The following is an 8,869-nucleotide window of genomic DNA, read 5'->3' on the forward strand; positions in this document are numbered from 1 at the left end:
AGTTGGTTGGACTATTGGGGGCGTCTCTAATCTCAATTTTTTAAAATTTTTTAAAGACTTTTTTTTTAGAACATTCTACCTGTAAGTTATACTCTGCCTTCATATGATAGTGATTACATTGAACCATAGTTGATGTATACAAACTTAACATTTTAGAAAGCTAACTTTTTAAAAATCTGAGCTGAATCTTAGGAAACCCAAAGTCTGTGATATGACTTTAGAAAGTACATTCTTGAAAAATGTCTGTGAAATGTGATATGCATTGACTCAAGAAAGTTTAAGTTTTCAAAATATGAGTTAACTTTAGAAAGCCATTCTCCGTGTGCTGTGTCTCTGTAATTGATATTTTCCCCCCGTTTTTCTATAATGAAAAAAACAAACAATGAGTACGTGTAATAACAACAAATGTCCAATTAGGATAAACAAACACAGTCATATTCTTAGTATTAGTATCAGGGAGTTAACTTAAAGGAGCTTACTACAAGAGAGCTGACTTAAAGGGAATTAAAATAAAAGAGGTTAACTTAAGAGAGCTAACTTAAAGAGAATTAACATAAAGGAGGTTAACTTAAGAGAGTTAACTTAAAGAGAATTAACATAAAGGAGGTTAACTTAAGAGAGCTAACTTAAAGAGAATTAACGTAAAGGAGGTTAACTTAAGAGAGCTAACTTAAAGAAAATTAACATAAAAGAGGTTAACTTAAGAGAGCTAACTTAAAGAGAATTAACATAAAGGAGGTTAACTTAAAGGAGCTTACTACAAGAGAGTTAACTTAAAGAGAATTAACATAAAAGAGGTTAACTTAAGAGAGCTAACTTAAAGAGAATTAACATAAAGGAGGTTAACTTAAGAGAGCTAACTTAAAGAAAATTAACATAAAGGAGGTTAACTTAAGAGAGCTAACTTAAAGAAAATTAACATAAAAGAGGTTAACTTAAGAGAGCTAACTTAAAGAGAATTAACATAAAGGAGGTTAACTTAAGAGAGCTAACTTAAAGAGAATTAACATAAAGGAGGTTAACTTAAGAGAGCTAACTTTAAGAGAATTAACATAAAGGAGGTTAACTTAAAGGAGCTTACTACAAGAGAGTTAACTTAAAGAGAATTAACATAAAAGAGGTTAACTTAAGAGAGCTAACTTAAAGAGAATTAACATAAAGGAGGTTAACTTAAGAGAGTTAACTTAAAGAAAATTAACATAAAGGAGGTTAACTTAAGAGAGCTAACTTTAAGAGAATTAACATAAAGGAGGTTAACTTAAGAGAGCTAACTTAAAGAGAATTAACATAAAAGAGGTTAACTTAAGAGAGGTAACTTAAAGAGAATTAACATAAAAGAGGTTAACTTAAAGGAGCTTACTTCAAGAGAGTTAACTTAAAGAGAATTAACATAAAAGAGGTTAACTTAAGAGAGCTAACTTAAAGAGAATTAACATAAAGGAGGTTAACTTAAGAGAACTAACTTAAAGAGAATTAACATAAAGGAGGTTAACTTAAGAGAGATAACTTAGAGAAATTTAACATAAAGGAGGTTAACTTAAGAGAACTAACTTAAAGAGAATTAACATAAAAGAGGTTAACTTAAGAGAGCTAACTTAAAGAGAATTAACATAAAGGAGGTTAACTTAAGAGAACTAACTTAAAGAGAATTAACATAAAGGAGGTTAACTTAAGAGAGATAACTTAAAGAAAATTAACATAAAGGAGGTTAACTTAAGAGAACTAACTTAAAGAGAATTAACATAAAAGAGGTTAACTTAAGAGAGCTAACTTAAAGAGAATTAACATAAAGGAGGTTAACTTAAGAGAGCTAACTTTAAGAGAATTAACATAAAGGAGGTTAACTTAAAGGAGCTTACTACAAGAGAGTTAACTTAAAGAGAATTAACATAAAGGAGGTTAACTTAAGAGAGCTAACTTAAAGAGAATTAACATAAAAGAGGTTAACTTAAGAGAGCTAACTTAAAGAGAATTAACATAAAGGAGGTTAACTTAAAGGGAGTTAACTTAAAGGGAGTTATCTTAAAGAAAATTAACATAAAGGAGGTTAACTTAAAGGGAGTTAACTTAAAGGGAGTTAACTTATAGGGATTTGACAAAGAACTGAGTTAAAAAAAAAACAAATGTACGTACTGTACACCATATATAGACTATACACCTATATGTCATAGCTTTGTTTAGTATTTAGTTAGTATCAAATGTAAACTCTTTCCAGCTTCAACTCTTCACTGCTAACTCTTAGATCTGTCTTGTGTTAACTCATGCCTTGTGTTAACTTTCAGCTCTGACTTCTGTTCATTCTTAGCCATGTCTTGTATTAACTAGTTTATTAGTTTTCCCTTAACTCTTTGCTCTGCCACCTGTCAACTCTTGTTTGTCCTGAGTTAACTCTAAGCTCTGCCTCGAGTCAACTCTTCTTTGTCTTGTGTTAATTCTTAGGTTTGTACGGACATTGTATCCACATCTGGAACTGGACTAGGACCCTCAACTCAAGAAAACATTAAGAAACTGGAACAGACACAAAATAGAGCAGTGAGATTCATAACAAACGAATATTCACATTTGACTAGAGTAACACCTTTAGTAAAATCACTAAATTTAGAAAGCCTTCAGGACAGAAGGCTCAAAAGTAAAGTAGCAATCACACATAAAACACTGAACCATAATCTTCAAATACAAAAACAAAATTTAATAAAATACTCTGAAAGACACAAAGATAAAGGCACATTCCTCGTCCCATATGCTAGGACAAATTTGTACAAATACTCCTTCTTCCCTAGTGCTATTAGAGCATGGAATGGGTTGCCTGAGCTAGCCAGGAAAACCAGTGACTTGGCAGAATTTAAGTCATTGGTTAATATGCATGACTAAATGCATGACGCGTAGGCCGTAATCATCTTCTTTTTTTAAGTAACGTCTGTATTCTATAAGATAAGATAAGACTACACACGAAAAGCTTCAGAATTTAGACTAGAGATGATGGTGCCATTCCTCTGGAAGTCAGGTTCCTGCACGACCTAACGCCACGATGGGTTATGTCTGCTGCGCCGGCGGCTCCACAGTCTATTTTTTTCTAAGGCACCGGTGCGCTCAACATATTGCATTTGAGCTGCTTCCAAATGTTGGTAAAATTATCTAATTCCTAGTTGTCAGGGGGTCAACCTTGAGGAAAAACCAGGAGCTGGCGAAGCTAAGGCAGTTTGCAGCAATTTAAACTTAATGGATTAATGGATTTTCTACACTTTGTGCCGACGTTTCGGTTGGCCGGATGTAACCACGTGGCGGGCCAGATGTAGCCCGCGAGCCGTATTTTGGGCATCACTGGTTTAAACAGTTTTCTGTAAATTAATATTCAAGATTTTTTTTTCATTTGTTGCTCTGCTCATTGCGGCTATGTACAGAATTCGAAAATTGAAAACAATAAATTAACTAAAAAAAAACTGAAATTTAATGAGTGTTTAATGTAATACATAAAAAAAATCTTTTATTTCTTGCTCTCTGATAGACAGTTGTACGGATTATCGTCGAATCGACGTCAAGGAAGTCTTACAGATCTTACAGATGAATTATCCAGTGGTGACTGTCAAACGAGTGGATAACTCCAACACACACCTTGTTAGCCAGGCCCGGTATCTCGCAGACCGCAATGTCACTGAACTAGGAAAATACGAGTCACCTTTCAAGTACGTCATATAACAAGACATTTTAAACTTTAATATGTTTATTCAGTACTGAAGAGATGACATTGCCAACACCTTTCAAGTACGTCATATAACAAGACATTTTAAACTTTAATATGTTTATTCAGTACTGAAGAGATGACATTGCCAACAACACATAAGACACTAACATAAGTTTACGGTTTACACAACAGTTCACGTTAAAATTGTTCATAAATTGTCCAAACTTGACGATCACTGGGTTGTCCATTGTCCCAGTTTACACGCGTTGTGGTGGAATATGTCCGCCGATCGGTCAGTTTGCACCTTTCGACGGGGATGAATGGCCTGTGACTCCTAGGGGTAAATTCTTATGGCCACAACGCGGTAAAAATTATCCTTAATAGGAGCGTCATTCTACTAAATCTAATAATAGACCCACGCGGTGTGTTAAGAGTCGTGCCGTTTCCGAATTATGCTCTGGCTATAATTAAAAAAACAGAAATGGAAAAGTGGTTTGAGTGCTGGGACAAATCCCAAAAAGCCTGTGGAGTCTGGGAGCGCATGATGCGCCCGGTCGCACTCCCCGTGGTGGAGGCTGTCCAGGCCTGAGCAAGCTATTATAGCACAGTGCAGGACAGGTCATTGTCCTGTTGGGTCATATTTCTCACGGCTATGCCAAATTTCGATTCACGATGCCCCCGCTGCGGGGAAGAAGAGGAAACCGTGCCTCATATTCTGTTTGACTGCACCAGACTTGCTAATCTCCGTCTCGACAGATCTGGGAAACCAAAAATTCTCGACCTGTATGGCGACATTTATGCACTACTCAAGACAGCAGGGTTTCTGTCCAGGGCTTTTGCAAGAGAGGATTTGAGCCTCTCAAGCCCTCACTCAAATGGAGTTTGATGATGATGATGGTGACGGTCGCTCGTGACCAGTGGACCGCAACGAGAAAGGGGGGGGGTAGAATGGGGAAAACAGCCAATGCAGGCCAAAAATACTTACACAAGTTCCCAAGCAAAGTCCTCGACTTGAGAGTCTTCTGACTTTTCAGAGAGTCTGATAGAATGTGGCATTAAACTGCGACTTTCGTCTCCAGCCTTTATAGGTACCCGAATTAGGATGGTTTACTTGGACCAATGGTTTCCTTAAAACTTGCCCACCTGATTTTCATTATCCCACGACCTTGGGGGGGGGGGTGGCAAGGAAGGAGGAGAGCGGAACCATGTAACGATTATCAGGCTTGACCATCGTCCGATGCCATGGTGGACAGGAACGATTAGAATAGCAGTGGGCGTTAGGAGTGTCAACCCAAAGTGATGTTTGTGGACACCAAATGTTAATGTCCCTGGACTTAATGGCGGTGTGCGTTTGTTTTTGGCGTTTGGGGCGTAACTTGGGATGTGCGTTTATGGCTTATAATTTGGTGGTCGGGTCTTAAATCGGTGTAATAGGGTATTTGTACAGGACACGAATAATTATGCGAAATGTCAACTTGACCCGAGAATGGGACATGGGAGAGAAAATGTCTAGATAGAGTTTAATTCTAGATTGAGTTTAATGGGGTAGTTCCAGATCTCTTCTCAGTCACGTGGGTGTGTTGTTTACATTAATGACCTCATTGATTTCATTGTCATTTAAAAATGAAAATAGTCTTGAACTATACATCTTTAAATAATAAAAAGTATGTTACAATAATTCACGAATTCTTATGATTATCTGGTAGTTCTTCTAGATCTAGGCTAGCACTAAATCTAGATCTACATCTTATCATAGGAAGATATTGCCATTATTGCCATGTATAAAACCACAGTCACCTGACTTTTTATAAATTAGGTCAGAGATTCGTAACTACCTCATTCTAGATAGAGTTTAATTCTAGATTGAGTTTAATTCTAGATAGACTTTAATTCTAGAAAGAGTTAAATTCCAGATAGTGTTTAATTTTATATAGAGCTAAAATTCTAGATAGAGTTTAATTCTAGATAGAGTTTAATTCTAGATAGAGTTTAATTCTAGATAGAGTTAAATAATAGTTAGAGCTTAATTCTAGATAAAGTTTAATTCTAGATAGAATTTAATTCTAGATAGAGTTAAATAATAGTTAGAGTTTAATTCTAGATAGAGTTAAATAATAGATAGAGTTTAATTCTAGATAGAGTTTAATTCTAGATAGAGTTAAATAATAGTTAGAGCTTAATTCTAGATAGAGTTAAATAATAGATAGAGTTTAATTCTAAATAGAGTTAAATAATGGAGTTTAATTCTAGATAGAGTTTAATTCTAGACAGAGTTAAATAATAGAGTTTAATTCTAGATAGAGTTTAATTCTAGATAGAGTTAAATAATAGAGTTTAATTCTAGAAAGAGTTAAATAATAGAGTTTAATTCTAGATGGAGTTAAATAATAGAGTTTAATTCTAGATGGAGTTAAATAATAGAGTTTAATTCTAGATAGAGTTAAACAATAGAGTTTAATTCTAGATAGAGTTTAATTCTAGATAGAGTTAAACAATTGAGTTTAATTCTAGATAGAGTTAAATAATAGAGTTTAATTCTAGAAAGAGTTAAATAATAGAGTTTAATTCTAGATGGAGTTAAATAATAGAGTTTAATTCTAGATGGAGTTAAATAATAGAGTTTAATTCTAGATAGAGTTAAACAATAGAGTTTAATTCTAGATAGAGTTTAATTCTAGATAGAGTTAAACAATAGAGTTTAATTCTAAAAAGAGTCTAAATACTAGATAAATATTTAAAGCTAACAAGAAAAAACGTAGAAAAGAAAAACAAAAAAAAAAAGTTCACTCTCAGGGCTCAAGCCTTCTCATGGGGACTAATTTCACTTATAAAAACCTCATCATTCAAGTACGATTAATTTCCCTTGTTCGATACCAAACAAAATAATATATTACTAATAGTTGATTAACTAATTGGTTATCCTTTTTAAAAAAAAATTGATTCTTGCTTTGTCAGGGACAAGAAATACTTGTGCAAAATTTGAGCTTTGTAAAAAAAAAATAATTCACAAGACAAGATAGGATAACTGTTCCTGGGAATCGCACGATTAAATAGAAAGTTGTTTCCCCTTTTATTATTCAAAGAGGTTTATTGTTTACGTTTAACATATAGATCTATATACAGGGTGGCCGCCAGAAGAGCGAAAATTGGTCAGTTAGCTATTTATTTTTACAAAGAAAATGTTTTTTTTAAAGGTATATTACAATTTAATAGGTTGGGTGGCTGAGCGGTTTTGGGTTCGAATCCTCGTGAAGACTGGGATTTTTTATTTCGAGATCTTTTTGGCGCCTCGAGGCCACCTAACTTTAATGGGTGCCATGTGACCAGCACAACGACAAGACGCCTTTGCTTTCTCCGCATTAGAGCTGGGTGGACTCACGAGTGCCCTAAAGATCCCAAAAATAAATATCCCAGTCTTCACCAGGATTCGAACCATGGACCACCTGTTTTGAGATCAGGCGCTTTACCATTTAGCCACTTATCAATTAGCTGACAAATTGGAGATGTAAAGTCTCCACATAGCTATGCCCATGTTCACTGGAGCACGAAGGTTACATTACAATGCAATAGTTATGGTGATTAATACTTTGGTTTCGATTGGTGGGAAGCGTGGTCGAGAGGCCAAGTGCGCTTGAACTTGGCTTGGCTTGTCGATGTTCGACACCCGACTCGGGGAAGATTGTGTTTACTGAGCCAACTCCTAGATAACCCCTCCCCACCACCGGTCCACAAATGAGATTGGACCAAAAGCGCTCTGAGCATGCTATAAGCATGAAAGTAGCGCTATATAAAAGCTATAATAATTCATGTAGTTACATCAATTGTCGCTTATAAAACGATTAGACCAAATGGTACGCAGCGATTTTGACTATAAAAGTTTTGATGCAGTCGTTCTAGCGCCGTTTTGACTCTAAGACTCTAGACAATTTTGAGGACAAATAAAAAACAAAACGAAAAAAAAAACAAGCGAAAAAAACTTGAAAGAAAAATCTAGAATGGAAAGCACTGCAAGACAACGGTCATACATTTCAATACTTTAAGATTTATTTCCCTTTTTTCTATCCAGCAATAATTAATTACCACTTATGGATTAACAAATTGTTGGTTTTTTTGTGTGTTTTTTTTTAATGAATTGATGTATTGTCTTCGACTATAAAACAGTTGCGCAAAGTTTCAACCTGATCCGAGTAAGAGAAATGGGGAAAAAGAAGTAAAATCATGGGTTAATTTACAAATTACATAAAAAGACAAAAACTCGTTGCCTTAAAACTTAACTCACTCAAATATAAGCATAAATATATTGAAAGGCTTCCTATCCACCAGGGGCGGACTGGGTGTCAAAATCGGCCCGGACATTTCTATATAATTCGGCCCACAAATTCTCTATCATGTGATGGGCATCTATTTCTAGGTGTATCGGTCCTTCAAAATCATTGTTAAGTTTGACAATGTATCGATATGCATGCATGCTCTATATCTTAATAAGCAATATAGCGTCTTTTTAAATCAGCAATTATGTGGCCCTAAACCGTTGAAACCTACTAGTAGCACTGTCTACATTCTACATTTTATTTTCGGAAAATGTGTTTGATTAAAAGAGTATTACACTGTAATGTCTGTGAAAGACTTTTTTGTTTAAACACGACGCTCAGAGGGCCTTTTATAAAAATAATAATAATAACATAATAAGGATATTATAAAACCTTTAACAACGTGATATGTGCCATAGTGACTTCGATCAGGCCATTTCGGTGGCCCTACCGGCCCATTTGGGTACCGGCCCACCGGACATTTGCCCAAATGCCCATATAGCCAGTCCGCCCCTGCTATCCACCCCTACCTGATGTAGAACAAAATGTAAACAAATTTTTTTTTAAACAATTTAAGTTTATCAAAGGGAAGCAACTTCACTCTTACAGCTTTATTTCTCAATAGCTTTTTAGGCTATTTCTTTTGTTGGTATCAAACAAAACCAGTTGGGTACTTTTTTTTATTTTTTTAATTCATGTCTTGTCTGTGCCATCGAATAACTGATATCTTAGGCACCCCAAGGGAATTTGTTTGTTTTTAGCTACTCCTTGTCCACGTCGATTCCTTTTACGATCGTGTCCACTAGGGCGCTACGCTGATACAGGGAGGTGGGTAACCATACAAGGCTTACGAGCCCTGGACTCATGCTCAAGGCTT

Source organism: Biomphalaria glabrata, chromosome 8 (genome assembly GCF_947242115.1).
Source record: "Biomphalaria glabrata chromosome 8, xgBioGlab47.1, whole genome shotgun sequence".
NCBI classification, from domain to species: domain Eukaryota; kingdom Metazoa; phylum Mollusca; class Gastropoda; family Planorbidae; genus Biomphalaria; species Biomphalaria glabrata.